This window comes from Microtus ochrogaster, chromosome X (assembly GCF_000317375.1).
Source record: "Microtus ochrogaster isolate Prairie Vole_2 chromosome X, MicOch1.0, whole genome shotgun sequence".
Lineage (NCBI taxonomy): Eukaryota > Metazoa > Chordata > Mammalia > Rodentia > Cricetidae > Microtus > Microtus ochrogaster.
The window spans coordinates 49,962,518-49,983,317 of NC_022026.1; the positions used below are offsets into that span (position 1 = coordinate 49,962,518).

At 45.0% G+C, this 20,800-nt stretch overlaps 1 protein-coding gene across 12 annotated transcripts in view; it reads right to left on the bottom strand.

The window, feature by feature from the left end:
- Positions 1 to 20,800, bottom strand: part of Sh3kbp1 (SH3 domain containing kinase binding protein 1) — a 337,374-nt gene that overhangs the window by 254,277 nt on the left and 62,297 nt on the right. For 3 of the 12 annotated variants that reach the window (XM_026784807.1, XM_026784800.1, XM_026784801.1), the window contains exon 1: positions 3,602 to 3,618. The exons of 6 other annotated variants lie outside the window; for them this stretch is intronic. The gene's annotated coding sequence lies outside the window, so the exon portion shown is untranslated. Of the gene's footprint in view, positions 1 to 3,601; positions 3,621 to 20,800 lie in introns of those variants that run through there. 3 more of the 12 variants (XM_026784803.1, XM_026784804.1, XM_026784805.1) reach the window with 2 other exon arrangements.

Genomic DNA, 20,800 nt, shown 5'->3' on the forward strand with positions numbered 1-20,800 from the left:
CTCTCTGTCTCTCTCTCTCTCTCTCACACACACACACACACACACACACACACACACACACACACACACCACGGCTTAAGAAACATTAAGTAAGGGGGCTGGCTTAGCAGTTGACAACACGGACTTCTCTGACACAGGAACCAGGCCATACGGCGGCAGGGCCCTGGTACTGCCTTGCTCTCTGTACAACTCCTTCAAGTTCCTCTCCTGCTAGGGAAGAACCTAGTTCAGGGTACCATCTAAATGGAAGCAAGGCTGGAGAGAGTGTCCAAGCGACACTCAGTGGCAGTTCGCGGGCTCACAGAGAGCTCTGTGCCAACTCTAGGGAGTAGATAAAGTCACCCCACTTTAGAGTTACCAAAATGGAGGCTCAATGAAATCAGCCGCACCTGTCAACTCCAGTTCCAGGGCATCCGAAACCATTTTCTGCCGTCTCCGGGAGCCAGGCACACAAGTGCTGCACAGAATATATGCAGTCAAAACACCCATTCAGATACACTAAATCTTTTTTAAAAGAAATATTAAGTTTGCCAACAAGTAGACTTCAAAGCCAGACTGAGTGAGTTCTAATCCTGGCTCATTTCAACACATGTGTGTGGGAATAAGTCGTTGGGATTTCATGGAACCTCCATTTTGGTAACTCTAAAATGGGGCTGACATTATCTACTCCCTAGAGTTGGCACGGAGCTAGCTCTTAGTGAGCCTGCGAACAGGCTGCCACTGAGTGTCGCTTGGACCCTGACTCCAGCCTTGCTTCCATTTAGATGGTACCCTGAACTAGGTTCTTCACTAGCAGGAGAGAACTTGAAGGAGTTGTACACAGCAAGGCAGTGCCAGGGCCCAGCCGCCATATGACCAGCTGAAGTTGTACACAGAACAAACCACTAACGCTTGTGAGACCGGGAAAAGCCATGGCCCCCGCATACTTGGTGATAAATCATTCGGCTTTGGATTCTGACCAGAGGGAAAACCACTTTCCAAGATAATAGGGTTTTTCCCATTACTCTTGGCAAGAGATGGAGAAAGGCAGGAGGGGGTGGTGGTGGTAAAGACCTTAGTAAAGAAATGAAGAATTTGTTTTAAGCAAATCACTTTGAAGACAGGTGGTTTTCATTTTGAGAACTAAAAAAAAAAAAGAAAGAAAAGAAAAGAAAAAGAAAAAAAGAAATGATGCTTAAAACAGAGGGTGAGTCCACAGAGCCGCCAAGAGCTCTCGGAGAGGGAAGCAGAGCCTCAGTCTCGCTCTGGGACGCTCCCCAAGTGCGTGAATGGTGATGGACACAGATGCGGTCAGTGGGGGAGGGTCTGGCACAGAAAGGCCAGAACTGTCTTGACTGGCTTGCAATAATCACAAACTAATTAAAGCTCCTTTACGAAATCATCCTACGTAGCTGAGCATTTCCTATGTATCGAGAACTGAGTTGGGGGCTGGGGAATCTCTCAGAGATAAAACAAACAGAGCTTCTGACTGAGCAGAGCCCAAATGCTAGTCAGAGAGAAAGCAAGTATGCTGAGTGAGGCCGAGGGTCAACCAAATAGGTATAGGCTATGCTCCAAGCGCTCTCCAAGAAAGCAGCATGATGGTGTAAGGGAAGGAAAGCACAAGACGGAGAAGATGGGCCCGGCGGGGCTGCTGCTTGGAGTGCCACCCAAAAGAAAAGCCACCCAGAGGAGCCAGGCACCAAGCAAAGGGCATTCTTGAAATGGACCCACAAGCAGGAAGGAACACGGCGGAGGCTAGGCACTAGGAAATCACTTTGATGGAAGGTAGTCTCCAAACAGGAAGGTGATCCTGATAGGCTGAAAAGGTAGGCAAAAACCAGACACAGAAAATGACCCCTCAATGGAGGGGTCTTGATGAACATTCAGATAAAAGATACTTTTAATTCATTATATGCCGACCAAGGGTTCAGGTGATGGTTCCAAAAATCAAAGAGAGCTCACTGGCACAATAATTGTGGAGTCCTGATAGCTAAATGCAAAGGACTCCAGCTTAAATAGAAGAAGAAATGCAAGGGATTTAAAAAGCAAGGGCAGGGAGCCGGGTGGTGGTGGCGCATGCCTTTAGTCCCAGCACTCGGGAGGCAGAGGCAGGCGGATCTCCATGAGTTTGAGGCCAGCCTGGTCTACAAGAGCTAGTTCCAGGACAGCCTCTAAAACTACAGGAAAACTCTGTCTCAAAAAACCAAAATAAAATAAAATAAAAAGGTCAGGGCAGGGAGAACTTGTGCCTGGCAAGGGAACATATTATTAGTGATGAACTCACATTTAGCGTGTATAAAACATGCAGTGAAGTTAATAAACAAGGCTGTAGAAAGTGCCCCCTCCTTCAGTTGAAAGGCATTGGGAGCGGATCCTTGTGCCTGGCAGCTGCCCCAACTCATGAGGAAGGTAACGGAAACAACCTAAGGGAAAGGCCCTATAACAGTGTGCTTCTGACTCGGCTCCTAGGTGAACTGAGAAGCGGCGTCCATCAAGCTTCAGGTTCTTTTTTTTTTCTTTTTTTTTTTGTCTTCCTCTAACTCGGGGAACAGAGACATTCAAGAGTCTCAAAAGTCAAAGTCAAATAAGACTTGAATTACCACTCTCCCCGCCAGGGACTCATCACATGACCTCCTAATAAGGCCCTATGATACCCTCTCCCCAGGACCGTGGTGATTTTATTGGGGGGAGGGATCACCTGACCATGAAAAAAAAACACATTCTGTGCTTTAAGCAAGGCAAAGTGGCTGAGTTCAAGGTCAGACCTCTGACAATGACCAAGAGAATGTGAAAGCCTTCAAGGCCACCCTGAAATGAGCCAGACAGCAGCCCTGGCGATGTCTCACAGGAACCAGCACACTCTTGCACTTGAGAGACCGCCAGCAAGAGGCAGGCAGGCAAAGACTGGGTGCTTTCCCATTACTTCAAGCAGAAATTTCTCAGATTTGTTTTCTTAGTGGCCCAGGGCTACTGGGTTACCTGACTTGGGCTCTGAGCATGGCCTGATACCTGATTGGCATCTAGGAACAGACAATCCTCCTGACAAACTCCAAACAGACTTTCTGTCCTCTGTCCTGCTTCCCAGTTCCTTGTCTCCCCGGCCTCCTTGAGCACTTGATACTACAAGAATGCCAGATCCCACACCTGGCTTCAGCTCAGACTCCCAAATTTATCAGCTGCCTCAGAAATGTTACCTGCCCCCAACCCTGGGCAAGGATCTCTTACTGCTGAAAGAGACACCTGCCAAGGCTTCCTGGATGGGGCCCATCTAAGCCCAGTATCCCTCAGGGGAACGCCTCAGCTACAGATCACAACCACAGACGGCAAGGCAGATCAAAGTATAAGTCAGTTTCAAACCTTTACAAACACTGCTACAAACAGGACTTGGTCAAAATAAGTAGTGCCTGTCCCTGGGGTGACTTGAGGAGGAAAAAAAAATTAAAACTTGCTTTCACACCAAACAAGAGAAATAAAACTTGGGTCTAAGTAGAAGGAAGAATTGGCTGACTTCGAACCACGCTCCCCCTCTCATGTCTCCCTCTGGCCTTACAAAGTTGTCGGGCAACAGACTACAAAAACTGCAGACATAACAAGCAAAGCAGACTTATGGCCTACTTACACTCTCGGGCAAGTCTGCGGGGCTCGGGGCTTTGGCTGCTGAGAGCTCCATTCTGTGCAGTAGGAAACGGTGACTTGTGATGGCCTGTCGGCTCTCCAGGCAGGACTGAGTTCCGTGCACTCTGAGAACTGCAAGCCTCTCTGATTCACTTGGCAGCAGAATTATTGTAAGCATCCTGTCCCATACTCAACCCGCCTGCCCCTGCCCCTCCCACCACACACTCATGCTGCTGGGTCGGGTTTTTTTTTTTTCTGCTCTGCACTTATTTCTGTCACAAATAATCAAGTGAAATGCATTTTTCAAAATTAACCCAATCTCTGGCAGTGGAGAGAGTGGAACCTTTACCACCAAAGAGGAGGAAGAGCCCCCTAATTAGGAAGAAGTTATAATTAACATCAGAAAGAAGAGAGCTGGGGGAGCTGCAGTCTGCGGTACCAGCAAAGTGGGGATGATTTGGGACAGCTGAGACACTCCACCCAGGCCTCCAGAAGGAGACATGCGCGAAAACAAAGGGCATATGGTGTTGGCTTTCTTCAACATCCGTTCTCACCATTAAGAGCTGCAGCAGTCCAATCTCAGGACATGTGGACAGACCTCACCCTGGAATCAGTTCTGAACTACAGCTCATAATCAAATAACCTACTTTGCAGTATAAAAGCCTCCCTTGTTTTTTTTTAGGTACACATAAAGCAGAATTTAATAAAGTCCTAATAACTTGCAGAATGTCTATTTGGCTTAGCAAAGTGTGAATTATACTTGAGAGAAAGTCAATTTTTTTTGTAACTTCAAGTTCTTATTGTAACTGTAATACTGACATATTCAGAGTGTTCTTTTTTCCCGAAAGTGGAAATTCCAATAATTAGATACAAATGACTTTTCTATTTGCTGTTAGTCATATATTACTTAACTAATTCTACTCTGCAGTACATAGGTTTCCCGAACATGACTGAAATTATCTTCCCCTCCGAGCTGACATTAACCACCTCCTTGATGCTGTCCACGCTAGCGAACTGTCCGAAGATAAGATAAGCGTCTGTGTACTCCATCGCCAGACACTCTTGAGTGTGTAAGATCTCTACTAATGACCTCCGGTGGCATGATATTGGATTGACTTTTAAAAAATATGATTTAAAAATACTATGCTCACATAGTATTCTTATTCTCTAGCATACTGAGATCACCGATCATAGCCACAGTCACTAGGATGGATGGGATTGAGTCTACCTGTCCATAAATAACAAATATAAAGTTGATTACCATCTTGCTTATGCTGAACTAAAAAAGGATCCAGCTAAACAGAAATGAGGGCCCAAGTATCCAATATGGTTGCTCAGTAACCCTAGTGAGGGCTGCCGATTGCCTACCCCAGGAGATTCAATTCCCCTTCCACAACAGAGCTAACCATTGGTCACAGGGGCCCATCACCCCTGGAGGAGCCCATTCCCGGCTCTGGAAGGGCAGCCTAATCAATCCTAAAACAAACATTGGTTCCAAGTTGACCAAAAAGTACTAAGTTCATCTAGTTAGACTGCAGAAAAAAAAACCCTCCCTCTCCACATATGAACAAGAAAATAAAGGGCCCAATTACCACTGTCTGACATCTTCTGGTCATGTGATGACCAAGGGAAGCCAGCTACTTCCATAACAATGTCGTGGAAGAGTGAAGGCAAGAACAAGGGTTTTATCTCCTTTTTACTATTGGGGGGGGAGATGGGGAGGCATGTGCCATGGCACACATATAGAGGTCAGATGACAACTTTGTGGAACCGGCTAATTCCTTCCGCCTTTACATGGATTTCAAGGTTCGAACTCAGGTAATCAGGCTTACCCAGCAAGCGCTGTACCTGCTGGACCATCTCCATGGTTCCAAAACAGGGGTTTCTGATGCTACATCAAGCAGTGGATCCCAGTGCTTGATCCCCAGGGGTTCGCCCTCCTATAGCCTGCCAATTATGTGAGAGAACTGTCTTGTGTTTAAGACAGTCCCAGACAGGTTTCTGTTATATGCAACCCGAAACATGCTGACAGGGATGGACTGAGAACTAACTGCGAAACCCAGAATAAAAGTTTAGAATTTGTTCAAGAGATTCCTTAAAGGAAAAATCCCACTCACTGAAAACATTCCCCTTAATGAGTAAACCGAGAAGTTATGAAGAGGAATGATTGCCTAGAATTGGGCATGGAAAATAGAAGGAACTGTTAATGGGCACAAGTTCCCCTTTGCTGGGCTGGCAATGTCTGAGAGTTAGATTGTAATGATCAGTCACAACTCGAGATACACACAAACCAATGAAACGAGCGCACTTCATGCTGTGTAAATTAGACGCCAAGCTGTTTGCAAAGCTACTGGGAATGGAGGTACTCAGACAGGAGAGCTCACGAGTTGTAGGACCTTTTCCCCATGCCCATATGAGGGTGACTGCACCCACTTAAGTTCTTTCTCCAGTTCTTCTCCCATTCCAAATGCCTTACAAGGGCAAGGAAGCTCCTTCTCATCTCCTGGCCTCACTCCTCCCACATCCCATCTACTCTAGTTGGCTTTCTAGTGCTGCGATAGACACTGTGACCAAAAGCAACTTTGTCAGGAAAGGGTTTATTCCATCTTACAGCATACGGTTCATCACCAAGAGAAATCAGGGCAGCAACTCAAAGCAGGACCTGATGCAGAGCACAAGGAGAAATGCTGCTGCTGGCTTGTTTCCCCCTCCACTGGCTTGCTCAGCCTGCTTGTTTCATACAACCCAAAACCACCTGCCCAGGGATGGCACCACTCAGTGGGCTGGGCTTTCCCACATCAATCATTGATCAAGAAAACATAGGGCCGGAGAAAAGGTTCATCGGTTAAGGGCATGGCTGCTTCTCTAGAGGTTCAGAGTTTGATTCCCAGCACCCACAACCACAGGAACTCCAGTTCCAGAGAATCCGACACCGTCTCTTACCTTTGTGATGGGTACCAGGCATGCATATGGTGCATAAACATACATGCAAGAAAAATGCCCATACATGTGAAATAAAAATAAATTTAAAAATAAAATATAATATATAATATACAAATAATAGAAGTAAATAAATAAAAGAAATTGACCCACACAGATTCACTGACCGGCCAATCTGACGGGGGTGGTGGTATGTTCTTAATTAAAGTTCCATCTTCACAGATGACCCTAACTTGTGGCAAGTTGACATAAACACTGACCAGATCACGATCTTACCGACAAGGCTGAATTCCAGATCTTCATGAAACTGATCTTCCTTCTCCAGGACACTGTAGTAAATGCTCCTCCTTAGAGGCTCACTATAGCAGGCAGCCTGCTGTCATGCCTGCTCCAGACTCTTAGGTCTCCTTCCTAGGGGCTCCCTTAACAGACGGGGCCCACTTTCTAACAGGTGAGAAAAAGCAAGATTCCAGGTATCCCTTCTCCAGGCTTGCCTTTGGGAACCTACAACATCATTTACAGCAAAGTACCAGGCAATAGAAGCCCCTGTACTGTACTGCTCTGACCTTTATCTCTACAGAAGGACTCCTCTTTGCCTCATATGTCACTTGTGTCATTGAAGCCAAAGGTATAAGAGCCAGGAGAAAGTCCTAGGCACTGTTGCTGACTGGCTGACCGATGATGACCACAGGCTCAACATGGACACGGCCTGATTGTATGGAGCCCAGAATGTACAAGCAGGAACCTAGCAGAAACCCCTCATTCTTAGAGCTCCTTCTATGCTCAGAGCCCGCCCCCCGCCCCCTGGGCAGATATCCCCAGGAGACAGCACACACACAGCCAACATCATATACTACATAACCGTCTGCAAAGAATTAAAGAGGCTTCCAACTTTTCCTGATTTTCAGGGTCTCCCTTACTTTTTCTACTAGAGAAAAGGTAAGAAAAAAATTAGGGCACATGTGTCCAGCAATGGCAAACACCTGGCTTTGAAGACAGACTGCAAAGTAAAAGGAACAGAATAATTCCTGGAAGGCACGAAAAGCAGGAAAATGAGTCCCCAAGTCACCCTGCTTGACCTCAAGAAAAGATCCACAGGGACGTATAAGAGATGATGAAGAGCAACATGTTATAGAGCCTCCGTTACCCAGAACGTGGAAGGTCAGACTATGGAAGGAGCAACCCACTAAGCCCACAGTGTGGAACCAATGGTTCATTGTAACAGAGACAGACCCATGACTTCCTTTGCAGCTGCCCCTGCCCCCCCCCACATCACTACAATGAAACCCCCTGCCCCAGAGCAGAAGCCAAGATGACGTGTTCAATATCTGTGGTGATAATTTTAGCTCCTCCCTCATAATCATGACTTCTCCTATCCACATTCGGACCCTACCTTCCCTGGATGTGCCCTGCGAGACTTCAGACATTAGCTAATGCTAAGCAGGTCAGCAAGCAAACCATTAAGTGTTTTGTTTATTTTTTTTAAGCTCCATGCTTTCTGCTTTAAGCCAGTCTGGACAAACATAAGGAAATCCTCAACTCCAAGGGGGTGGCTTGTAAGATTTCTCATGGTCTTCTGGTCAAAGAGGAAACTCTTAAGATGCCAGAAAATTCATCATTAACCATCTCCATCTAATTCTTACAGTGAAGTTTTCCAAGCTGCCATTATGTTCCTCCTCGCCAGCACTGCTGATAAATAAAGTTGACAACTTTATTGCCAAATTGCATTGGCAATTAGTAGCTTCCTCTCCTCCCAGCCCCTTACCCCCCAACAAGTACCTGATGGTCTCCTTCTGAGAGTCTTTAATTCAATGGGTGTGGCACAGCCCTGGGAAACCTCTTTTTAAACTCCCCTGACATCCCTAAGACTGGGTTAGAAGGTCAGCAACCCTTTCCCAAGCTCAGATCTCATCAAAATCCCTGAATAGAGGTTGGGCAAATCACGCTACACCCTCATCTGGCTTTAGAATATTATGGGGTTTTGTTGCTTCCCCCTTCACAAGTGGCAGAACAATTCAAAAGGCATACCACAGTGCCCCCTGGAACGTTTTAAAAAATGATTATTATCATTTGGTGTGATGGATGTTTTGCCCGTATGTATGTATTATTTTGTGTGTATGGATGCTTTGCCTGCATGTACATCTGTCCACCACATATATACAGTGCCTGCAGAGGCCCAAACAGGGCATCACAACCCCTGGAACTGGAGTTTCAGACTGTTGCGAACTATGTTGGTGCTGGGAATCAAACCTAGATTCTCTGGAAGAGCAGCCAGTGCTCTTAGCTACTGAGTCATCCATCACCTGTGAGGGATCTCTTGTGCGTAGTGCTGGGGATGGGACCCAAGGCCACTGACATGCTAGGGAAGGCCCTTGAACTAAATACACTCCAGCCCCCTGGGATCCTGTCAACATACGGCAGAGCTCAATCCTGCACCATCCGTTCTCACCCTCCCAGAAAATAGGACTGGTCAGGTTAAGTGTGAAGCAACAGCTTGTGTTTGAAATTATAGTGATACGTTTTCCCATTTGTGCTGGCACCACTTGCGTTAATGAGCAAGCCTAGAACGATTAGTCACATCCAAGTCCTAGACAGTCAAGGAAGACGAACCTGGGAAATCTTTCAGTATTAGGGGACTTGATGTGGAAACAAATCATTCCGGGATAAATACTTCTTGGAATTAATGAGAACTACTAATTGCATCTATTTATTTAAAAAATCAACAAACTTGAAGAAAGTTTGGAAAAATTCATACGCTTATTTCTTTTCTTCAAGTAACATCAAGTTACTTCAAGTAAGCTATGTTTAGAGAAAATTTCACAGCACCCTATTCAGAGGTCAGCCAAAATTCCCAGTGAGCTATCAGAACATAACAGCTTTGTGTACACCCCTTATGCTAATTAATTACTTTGGGGGTTTGTCCTTTTAACATAGTAGAAGGCACCCCGCCCGCAGAGTGAAAACACCGCCTGGAGCTCTACTCCAGGCTCCATAGCTGCCTTTTACAAAAGCTGTGCTCCCTGGACAAGTTGCTTCACTCCCTGGTTCATGGAAAACACGAAATAAAGGTTGACTGCTTTCCCTCTCCTATCATGCAAGCTCACGGACCATCCAGATAGCTCAACTGAGCACCTGTCAGTGTTCAGTTACTACTGTGGACTAGACAGCATGCCATGAAACTTATATTTTCTTCAATGAATAATCTGTAATTACCAAATACCAGCTTTGGGTATATGAAGGAAGATGTAAGAAAGTTCCTTCCCCTCCCTTCCCTTCCCTCCTTCCTTCCTTCCTTCCTTCCTTCTTTCCTTCCTTCCTTCCTTCCTTCCTTCCTTCCTCTCTCTGTCTCTCTCTCTCTCTCTGTCTCTCTCTCTCTCTCTCGATGGACCCCAATGCCTCACACATCCTAAGTACACGCTCACTGAGCTTTATTACCAGGTAATAATCACCCCCTTCATCCAACATAACTAACTTCTCCAACTGTATTCTTAAAGTGATGGTCTATAATATACCTATTTTATTCTCAGAGAATAACCATTAACCACAGAAGAGGATGAGAAGCGAAGCATCTAAGCAAGTAAAAACTGTTGTCCATAAAACAGAAACCAGGATCACTTACTTAATAGATACTGAATTCCCAGAAACTGGTTTCCAGAGTCCTCTGGGTAGGAAAGTGTCCAGCTCCACTGCCTTCCCAGTATTCATACTACATAGTAATGTTTGTCACAGGAAGGCAGCAGAGGGGTTGTGATGCAGTGGTGTGGGAGAATTGTCTGTATTCTGTTATAAATAAACATGATTGGCCAGGCAGGAAATATAGGTGGGAAAACCAATCAGGAAGTAGAAATGATGTAATGAGAACAGGAGAATTCTGGGAAGGAAGAAGTTGATTCCTCCCATTCCTGCCCAGACCACCGAAGCAGCAGGATGTGATCTGCCCCATTGAAAAAAGGTACTGAGCCACATGGCTAACATAGATCAGAAAAATGGGTTAATCAAGATGTGAGAGTTAGCCAGTGAGAAGCTAGAGCTAATGGGCCAATCAGCTTATAATTTATGGAGACCTATGTGTGATTTTCTTTGGGGATAAACAGCTGGGGGTACTGGGCAAAACAAAAACTCAAACAAGCAGCCTGGCCCCCTTCATGTAACATGATGCTCTCAACTATTTAAAGTGCCCACTTTCACTTGTTCCCAAATTTTTAGGACAAATGAGCAAGTGCTACACGGTTGAACCCATACTTATTCAATCCATCTCTCCAGGCAATTTTAGTAGCCAATGCTTTGACAAAGGCTTGCTAACCACAGAATTCAACTGGATTTCCACAGTTGGTTTTGCTTCCTCCATGGCCTCTACTTTGAAAACTATCCATTATTCCAGCTGGATGTGCTGGCACACACCTGGAGCCTTAGCACCTGGGAGGGAGAGGCAAGAGAATCGGGGTTCAGGCTAGCTACATAACAGGCTCAACATGCATCATTTGAGACTGTATCTCAAAAAGGGGTGGGGGCTGGAAAGATGGCTCAAAGGTTAAGAGCATATACTGCTACTGTGAGGGACCCAAGTTTAGGTCCTAGCATGCCAGGCAGGAGGTTGGCGACCACCTGTCACTCCAACTTGAGCTCTCTTCTAGGCACCTGCACACGCATACAAATATCTACACACAGACACATATATAGGAATAATTAAAACGAAGAGTTTTGTTTATCAAGACAGCGATTTTGTGTGTAGTCTTGACTGTGCTGGAACTCACTCTGTAGACCAAGTTGGCCTCAAACTCACAGAGATCCACCTGCCTCTACCTTCCAAATGCTGCCATTAAAGGTGCATGCTACCACAACCTGGCAACATCTATTTTTAAATGCCCAACCTTCTCCACAGGTCTTCCAGTTCAAGCCTGGGAGGTTAACCTAGCCGACTTCAAATACTAAGGTGGATCCACAACAGAATTCCAGTCTCTGTCAAGCCAGGTAACAGTTCCCACCTGCACTGTATGGATAACCACTACCCAGGGCAGGGGATAGAGGCCAGGATTGATGGCGGAAGCAATGTCAGTTCTTGACCATTAGGACAAGAGGCACTACAGCTCGAATGGCTAACAACTGTTTCTATCCCAACAGCAAGTTCACATTCCCAGGTCTGAAGAGCTGAGAAAGGCATAGGTAGAATACATCCTCCTCCACACAAACTAGGAGCAGAGAGGAGGAATTCCTATTTGCGGTCCAAGAAAGAGATTTGCGTAAACAGAAAAAGCCACCCACATCTTCCTCCCTAGGTTAGCCGGGACAACGACACACACACAGTGAGGTCGCTCTTGCTGGCACTGTGCTCCTGACACTTGGTCTTCAAAGGCACCCATGTCATACTGAGAAATCCAACCTTGTTCAGGCCTCACTTCCACGCTTGCTGTTGTCCCCGGGTGGTTCTCATCAATGACGGGTCCCTTCTCATCACTCACTTGTGTAGTCTGACATCACGTCCCCTGGGAGGCGAGTTCTTCCCACTGCTGGCAGGAGCCGGCTGAACTAGGCCACGCATTCCACCAGCCACTCTGTATTTTTCCCTCGTCTGTTTCCTCATCGCAGATCTCAGCTATAATTATCTTTTGCTCATCTGCAGTATGCTCTCTGCCCTCTTTCTGCCTTTCAGCTAAGACCTCAGACCTTGTTATGCCTGTTCTAAAACTGGCATCCCAAATGGCACCTGGCACCTGAGCGCCTTGGAGGACACAGCTAGGCAATGCGTGCGTGTATGGTTCAGTAGCTACGATACCTATATAGGTCTGCTCTGCTCTCGGTGACAGTTTCCATCCTTTTGACTCTATTTCCTCGCCATACCTTGAAATTTGAGGTTGAAAGTTAAGCCTGTTGTGCAAGGCAGTACGCATTGAGATGAACACACCTAGAGTGTGGGCCGTTGTGTTAACCTAATCAGAAGTGAGATGGCGCTGGGTTTTGAGACATGCTTGTGAGATGAAGTGGGCAGTTCTCAAATATTCTAGGTCTCAGAATCTGGCCTGGATGGTGAGCCTGGGTACACAGCTGATTCCTCCTCCTCTGGGACTACAGTGCCCCAGCCCATCCCCCAGAGGCAATGATTCTCCCCAGCATCAGCCCACCTCTCCTTAAAGCTCTTCTTGCTTCTTGCAGGGAAAAACTTCTTTAGGTGAGGTGGGGTGCTAGAGGAAGGTGTGGGGGCTGGGAGAGTTCCCTTCCAGCAGCTGCAGTGACATCTCACCAGAACCCTTGCCCCGTGCCCTTCCTCTGCAGAAATTAGCCTCTTTTTTTTCTTCTTAAGGGAGCAGGGTCTGAGTGGATTTCTCCATGGTTCCTGAGCCAGCACAGTGAGCTTTCCATGGCTTTCACCGGTGCCCCTGAGTCAGGCGAGGCTCCTGCAGGAAAGTCTGTGAAGGGGCAGAACCCCTCCCCCAGCTGCTGCCCCCAGGAGAAGCACCAGCCCACGCTCAGCCCCCCGGCAATTTGTCATATTTTCTGTCTTACTCTCTTCCTACCTACTTCTCGGCATCGGGTGGCTCCTGCCCCTGCTGCCAATGCTCGGGTCTTCTGTGTCTCATCTGCTCATCTCCAGATTGTAAAATGGCCATTTGCTCTGTGAACTCAGTTCTCTTGTTAATTACCAGTCTGGTTTTTACTAAAGTGTGGGAAGGACATGTTTGCAGCTCTCTACATCTCTGAGCTGAAACTGTAAGACTACTTTATTTTTAAAAGAATCAAAAGTGTGTCAACAATGTGGCAACAACTTGATAAAACCAGGCAGCAAATAGCTAGATGTGGGCTACATTGTCATTCCCTTGTATAGTTTAGCAGTGCAACAACATTTCATACTGTGAAACTGGTGTGGGTGGCCATGGCAGACTGAAGTATAAATCCAATACTTGGGTCCTAGTCAATAATTTACAAAGATCACCTGAGCTATCAAAAATAACCTGCACATTTTAAAAATTGGTGTGTGTGTGTGTGTGTGTGTGTGTGTGTGTGTGTGTGTGTGTGTGGTGTATGTCTAAGTAAATGCATGCCATCGCACCACTGTGTAGTCCGGAGGACAACTTTAGGGGGTTAGTTCTCTGCTTCTGCCATGTGGGTCCTAGGGATTGAACTCATCAGCAGACTTTTGACTACGGAGCTACCACACTAGCCCCACAGTCTACACTTGGCGACACTTCAGACCTTGTTCTGAAAAGCAGAAATTGTCCAAATATGCCATTAGATTTTAATATCAAAGAAATGAAAGAGGTTGGAATAGAAAAATTAATGTCTCAGAAAAAAAATAAAATAACTTTATTTTCAAATGCACAGGTTGAAAAATCAATAATATGAAAACAGCATATGCTAATTCGCTCTTCTTTGAGTCAATAGCCAAACATCATTGTCAATCTCCATAAAAGCTGAAAGTTAAAAATGAACCTGGGTCAGCCACAAGTACCAGATCCAGACTGCAATCCATTCGTTACAGAAGACCTAGTAGCTATGTAGCATAAACCTGTGGCTCACCCAGTCTTCTTGCTTACATTCCCTTCCAATGCACTCAGTAATAACATGGAAGGAAAGCAGCACCACTTGGGTAAGATCTATATCAAAGAAAGAACTTTCCCTTTTACTTAAATAATTCACTAGCTTAGAAAATAGAAAATAAATTGCATGCTATTAAGAAATAGAGCATTTATAGTACTGAAAACAGCATGGTATTGAAATAAAAACAGACAAGAGGAACAAGGGATCGAATCAAAGACCCAGATATCAATACACACACCTATGAACACCTGATTTTTGACAAAGAAGCAAAAAAATATAAAATGGAAAAAAAGAAAGCATATTCAATATATGGTGCTGGCATAACTGGATATCAACACATAGAAGAATGAAAATAGATCCATATCTATCCCCATGCACAAAACTCAAGTCCAAATGGATCAACAGCCTCAACATTAAAACCAACCACACTGAACCTCATAAAAGAGAAAGTGGGAAGTACACTTGAATGCATTGGCACAGAAGACCACTTCCTAAATATAACCCCAGTAGTACAGACACTGAGAGAAACAATTAATAAATGGGACCTCCTGAATCTGAGAAGCTTCTATAAAGCAAAGGACATGGTCAACAAGACAAAATGGCAGCCTACAGAATGGGAAAAGATCTTCACCAACCCCACATCGGACAGAAGGCTAATCTCCAAAATATACAAAGAACTCAAGAAATTGGTCATCAAAAAAAGCAAGTAATCCAATTAAAAAAAAAAAGGAATACAGACCTAAACAGAGAACTCTCATCAGAGGAATCTAAAATGGCTGAAAGACACTTAAGGAAATGCTCAACATCCTTAGTCATCAGAGAAATGCAAATCAAAACAACTCTGAGATTCCATCTTATACCTGTAAGAATGGCCAAGATCAAAAACACTGATGACAACTTATGCTGGAGAGGTTGTGGGGAAAAGGGTACACTCCTGCATTGCTGGTGGGAATGCAAGCTGGTACAACCCCTTTGGATGTCAGTGTGGTGATTTCTCAGAAAATTAGGAAACAACCTTCCTCAAGACCCAGCAATACCACTTTTGGGTATATACCCAAAGGATGCTCAATTGTACTACAAAGACATGTGCTTAACTATGTTCATAGCAGCATTGTTTGTCATGGCCAGAACCTGGAAACAACCTAAATGTCCCTTGACCAAAGAATGGATAAGGAAAATGTGGTACATTAGACAATGGAGTACTACACAGCAGAAAAAAGTAAATGACATCTTGAAATTTGCAGGCAAATGGATGAATCTATAAAACATCATATTGAGTGAGGTAATCCAGACCCAGAAAGAAAATATAATATGTACTCACTCATAAGTGTCTTTTAATCATAAAGCAAAGAGAACCAGCCTACAAATCACAATCCCAGAGAACCTAGACAACAATGAGGCCCCTAAGAGAGACATACATGGATCTACAGTGCATGGGAAGTAGAAAAAGACAAGATCTCCTGAGTAAATTGGGAGCCTGGGGACCATGGGAGATGACAGAAGTGGAGGGGAGAAGAGGAGAGTAGTGGAGATAAATACAAAACAATAAATAAGTAGAGCATTTAATAACTGCAAGCCTACAAATTAGCTTTAAGCACGGCATATTAAATTCAATTAAAGCAGAAGAATATTTAACACATTCATTCTGTGACCAAAGGCCATTCTAGCCACTCTGGGAAACAAAAGGATGGCAAGAATCACCTACCAATCCCTGTCATCAGAACAAACAAAGGCGAGGTTACAGGGTTAAGAGAAACTCAGTCACGGTACAGGCCAGGAATAGCAAGCATGACCCTAAGGTGGATTTCTTTAAAAAGAGAATGACTTTTAATTGTGTTTAGAGTTTAATATCCACTTGCATATTCCAAGTGAAAAGAAGAAAAAAGAACATAGTTCTGGGTACACCGAATCCTCATTTACCTTTCAGTATAATGAATGAAGGCAGGCCTAAGTCAGTCTGTAATGAGGTAATCTGTAATCATCTACCAATGATGATCTGTGGCTTTAATTATCCCGTGTGGCCCTGGGAGATGCACTCCACATGGACTTGCAATCAGGGCTGCCATTTAGCTAGCAAGATCACACACTTCACTGTGACTTGTCGACTGGGATATGCTGATACAAGGGCTGTTTACAAATCAGCTCTATCTATCTCTGCACTGCAGTTGCAACCAGCCTGAAATGGATTTCCTATCTAAGCTTGGGGGCTGGGGATTGTGTTCAGCACCCTAGACTTGATTGTCACTTTAAAATATCTGTTAATGGAACCCATTCAAATTCCAAGTTTTAAAATAAAAGGATGAGTTAAATTGAATAAGTAAGCGTCAGAGGCTAAAAAAAGGAGTGGGGTATATGGATTTTAACTACCACTGGCAGCAGAAGCTCACGCCATAATTGCCTGGATTATATGCACTAAAGAGAGCTGCTGTAGTGTGACATTTGAACCAAATAACAGGGCAGTCCCCGGAAGAAATAGGAATGCATGTAGAAAATGATTGTCAACATTTCAAACCACACGAGGCTGATGTCCTCTAAATTCAAATTGTTCTGAGTTCATAGTACCTGCCTCAAAAGCCTGATGTAATCGCCCATTTAACACAAAGGAATGGGGACTTCAGTTTGTAACTCTATTTCTTAACTGCAAGCTGGCAATTACTGTAATTTCAAGATCAGGACAGAGGACTTAGAGATTTAGGACAGTTGTTCAGTACTTACCATGAGCCAGGCTCAGAGTCCCATCCCTAGCATTGCCCACCCCCCACCCAAATTAATAACACCCTCAAATATTGGTAAGAAAAAAGCCTGTGCACGCACTCATGACTTGTCAGCTGGGGGAAATGATTAAAGACTGAATTGTGAGCGTGAGCCAGGCTACAGCAATTACAGAGTAGCAACCACCAACCTGGTTCCCTTCCCAGTGCGCCCATGGACGTTCCAATACGACACAGCATGATGGTAAGGTTAGCAGCTACCACTTGACAATGCTGATGGTTTTAAACAAGGGCAATGTGTCCTCTGCCCACCGTCTGTCCATGTTGATTCTGGATGTCACTTCTTTACTATGAGCCATATCTGGTCAGTCAGAAAGTAAAACCCATGACACTGCAGATAATGAACTACCATGCAAACCCGCACAGCCCAGCTAAGAATAGGCTCACATTTAACACTTCATCGGTTTCAATTATATTTTAGTGTAACCGTGACGATGATGTACATTTAGGAATTATTAAGATTTTTTTAAATGTATTTTCTTCCATAGTATTTAAAAAAAAACCAACCCGGGTTTGGGGAGGCCCCCACCATACTAATGGCAGCAAGCTGCAATCTGCCATTTCAGCCCTTGACTGTGGGTTGTTTACAGGCAGCACAGTACTTCCTCCAGAGCTGCAGCGCAGCCACCTGTGTGCAGCTGCTGTGCAGCACAGCCCCAACTGGAATAGGACCAGCACCACAGCCCTTACTGTAACCAGTGAGGTGGGCAGCCTCCTTCAAAGCAAAGCTCAGTGTGGAGGGACATGGTGACAAAGTCGTCCCCACACACTAAACGCCTGGGGTTCACACAGTTGCCTGGCCCCCCTCTCCATCTGGGACCACCTGCCTCCTGAACCCCAGGGCAGGATGTGGTTTGGCTCGAACAACTTCTCAGCTTACAAACCCAGGCAAGCCCATTTGCTTTGTGCACTCAGACTCCCAGAAGCACATTAAACGCCCCCGCCCCTCCGCCGCTTCTCTGTCTCTCAGTCTTCTGGAGAAAAACTTGGTATTGAAGGGAAGTATGACAGTAAAAGAAATGCCCATGCCTTTGATAAGCAAAACAGGCAGCTCCAAGAAAAAAGAAAAAAGAACAGGATGACTTCATCCACCTCTTTCCACAAATGGTGTGGGGGAGGGGGAGGAAGCGGGAGAGCCAGGGAAGCAGGCTTTGTCCTGAGTGCAGGCTGAGACTCCCCAGTAGAGAGACACCCACATCTTCAGCTGCACTCTCTCATCTCATCTTCCTCAACACCACAAAGATGATGCACCTTACTCCTTGGCTTGAGGGTAGACTGGGACACCTGTTATTTCAAATCCCCTTGTAACTTAAGAAACAACAGTGAAATCAAAAGTTTGCTGGGTAGCTTGGCAGCCATGTATACCGCCAATGTGTCTGCCTACAGGTCCTACAAGGATAGCTTGCACCTCCAGGGTGGGCCTCAGCTTCTTGTTTTTTAGTTGTGGCCCTGCTCTAGCCCCCAACTGTTCACTAAAATGGATAAGGCTAGACAATTTTTACCACTTCTTTTCCCAGTTTTATTAATATATGGTTGATTGACAAGTGAAAACTATATAAAAGGATGTAGAATACGAAGATTTGATGTATATGTTATGAAATGCGTATTGGCACCAAGCTAATTAAATTATCCACCACTCGCACATGGTAGAACGAGAGAAGTGACTCCTGAAAATTGCCTTTTAACTTCCGTAAGCAACACCCCAACATGTGCACATACAAATAAAGAAATGTAACTTAAAGTTTTTAAAGAATACTTGACTGAGTCGGGCAGTGGTTGTGCACACCTTTAATCCCAGCACTTAGGAGGTAAATGCAGGCGATCTCTGTGAGTCTGAGGCCAGCCTGGTCTAAGAGAGAGTTCTAGGACAGGCTCTAAAGCTACAGAGAAACCCTTCCTCGAAAAACCTAAAATAAATAAATAAACTAACTAACAAACACACAAAACCCTTGACTGAATGCAGTAGCACATACATTAAATCCCAGCACCTGGGACACAGACAGGAGGATCTTTGGTCTTCAAGGTCAGCCTGCTCTATATAGTGAGTTTCAGGACAGCTAGGGGTGCACAGTGAGACCCTGTCTCAAAAAAATACATTAACAAGCAACTACAAATGAAAATTTAGAAAACAACAGCAAAAAGTAGAAGTATAGAAGTGAAAAAAGTCAAATTTAAAAGCCTAGTGGATAAGTTCAGTAATTGATTAGGCATGGAGCCAGAAATAATCAACGATGCATTGATAACATGTACTGAGTGTGAACAAGAGAGAGAAAGTAGCCTCAGACATTCATGGGACAACAGCGTAAGCTCTGTTTGTATCCTTATATTCCAGAAGACTAAGAGAATGGGAAGAGTAATTCAGACAAATAATGGATGAAAACTCACTAGATTTGGCAAAAGGCATGAACTTCCAGAATCACAAGGTGTGCAGAATCTAAACAGGATAAACTCAAGGAAAATTTTGTCAAGGAATTTCACAATCAAACTCATAATATTAATGACAAAGAAAAAGCAAGTAAGATATTACCTATAAGGAAAGACTGGAGTGACAATGGCTTTCTTTGTCATATAAAACAACAGAGTTTAGTAGGCTGGGGAGATGGCTCAGCAAGTAATGTGCTTTCTGAGCAAACAACATCCTGAGTCTAGATCCCCACCACCCATGTGAGAGCCAGGCTTGGCAGCATGCAGCTCCAGACCAGTGCTGGCCAGTGATGGGAACTGTAGTGGATCCAGGGAGCTCGCTAAACAACGAGTCTAGCTGAAGTAGCCGGCTAGCTTCCATTGTGCTAGAAGCTGTTGGGCATGCGACTAGAGGAGAAAAATAATCATCTTACCCAGCTGTGAACCCCTAAAACTACAGCAGTAACTTGGCATGGGTGTAACAAACCACTCTTTGGCTGGATTTATGTCCTGTTGCATAAGATGAAACCCATACTCGGCACCACTGTCAGGCCGAGACCCCACGGCTAAACATGCCATTGGCTCTAGGGTAGACCCCACGGCTAGACATGCCATCAGCTCTAGGGGAGAACCTGCTAAATTCTGCTAAATGGACATAACATGAATCTGACTCCTAATCACTTATTGCTAATAATATAACATATGTACAGCAACCCTCCTCCCAAAGGTCAGCAGTCACTGCTGAAGAGGGGGTAGGAAGAGTGAGCCAGAGGTGGGGGTTGACTCCAGGGACAGTGTCTTCTGGACACAGCATGGCCACTGCACATAGATACTCACAGCACCTGTGTGAGCACAGTACCCAGCAATGGAGACGGGGGCTGGGTGTGGTGTAATGACTCCTAGCTGAGGAGTTATTAGCAACTGTTAGCTGTTAGAAGAGGGAGACTGCATAAAAAGTGAGGGCCTGACTGCTCCAAGGTATGGTCGAGGAAAGGATTTTATTGTAGATATGAGGGAGAAAAGCACCAGAGGCATCTGGAAGAGTCCAGAGAAGACGGGGAAAGAGGTAGACTAAAAAGAATAAGCCAGGCCACGAGAGGGGTGGGAGGAGAGAGGGAGAGAAGACAAAAATGGAGCTGCTGAGTGCAATAGACTCCTGATTGGTGGTGGTTTACCTTATAATTTTGAAAATTATGGTGCCCACCTTTAGTCCCAGCACTCGGGAGGCAGAGGCAGGTGGATCTCTGTGAATTTGAGGTCAGCCTGGTCTACAGAGCTAGTTCCAGGACAGCTAGGGCTGTTACACAGAGAAACCCTGCCTTGATAAAAACAAACAACAAAAATAAAAATCTAAAAGAAAAGAAAGGAAGAAAAAGAAAATGATAGGAACTCGGCTGAAACTGTATTTCAGATCTTGGAGTTTGATCTTCGGCTGAGTGGCATGTAGCAGAATACTCTGTCACAAGGCTGAGCAGTGGCAGTGAGCCCCAGCTCCCAGTCAGACATGTGATCAAGAAGATAAACAATTGATATTCGTTGGTGCACTTGGTTATTAA